General features: G+C 62.5%; 1 protein-coding gene across 1 annotated transcript in view; it reads right to left on the bottom strand.

Moving 5' to 3' along the window:
• Tgfbrap1 (transforming growth factor beta receptor associated protein 1) overlaps positions 1–549 on the bottom strand; it is a 55,245-nt gene that overhangs the window by 50,625 nt on the left and 4,071 nt on the right. The window lies entirely within an intron of this gene.

Genomic DNA, 549 nt, shown 5'->3' on the forward strand with positions numbered 1-549 from the left:
GAGCGCGCGCCGGCCAGTGCGCAGGCGGCGCCGACCCCGACCGCCGCCCCCGGGAGGGCAGAGTCTCGGCCGGCCGCCTGGGAAGCAAAGCGCCGCCTCATCTTCTCCGCTTTCCCATCCATGGCTGCCTACTACAGAGCAGCGCGCAAGTGGAGGCTCGGAGAAATGTCTGCTGGACAGACGGGCGGACGGTCTGACAGCCCGGGCCCGACTTGGCAAGTGGGGATGCCTCCTGGACCGCAGTGTGCCAACTGGGGGCATGTCTGTCAGTGCCCAGGCCCACTGCTAGTCCAGGCTGTAGGATTGCAGGTCCTGGAGGAAGGAGCGTCTTTGCAGGCCTTTCCTTCCTAGTTGGGCGCCCCGGGGCGATTCCACCTACTTCTTTAAGGGCAGTCCATCAATGGCCACTCCTTTGTGACAAGCAGTGGTGAAGAATCCTAGAATCATTCTTCTGTGTAGAATTAAAACCCAGTTTCCTGCCGGGCGTTGGTGGCGCACGCCTTTAATCCCAGCACTCGGGAGGCAGAGGCAGGCGGATCTCTGTGAGTT

Source organism: Microtus ochrogaster, linkage group LG2, assembly GCF_000317375.1.
Source record: "Microtus ochrogaster isolate Prairie Vole_2 linkage group LG2, MicOch1.0, whole genome shotgun sequence".
In the NCBI taxonomy this organism is placed as follows: domain Eukaryota; kingdom Metazoa; phylum Chordata; class Mammalia; order Rodentia; family Cricetidae; genus Microtus; species Microtus ochrogaster.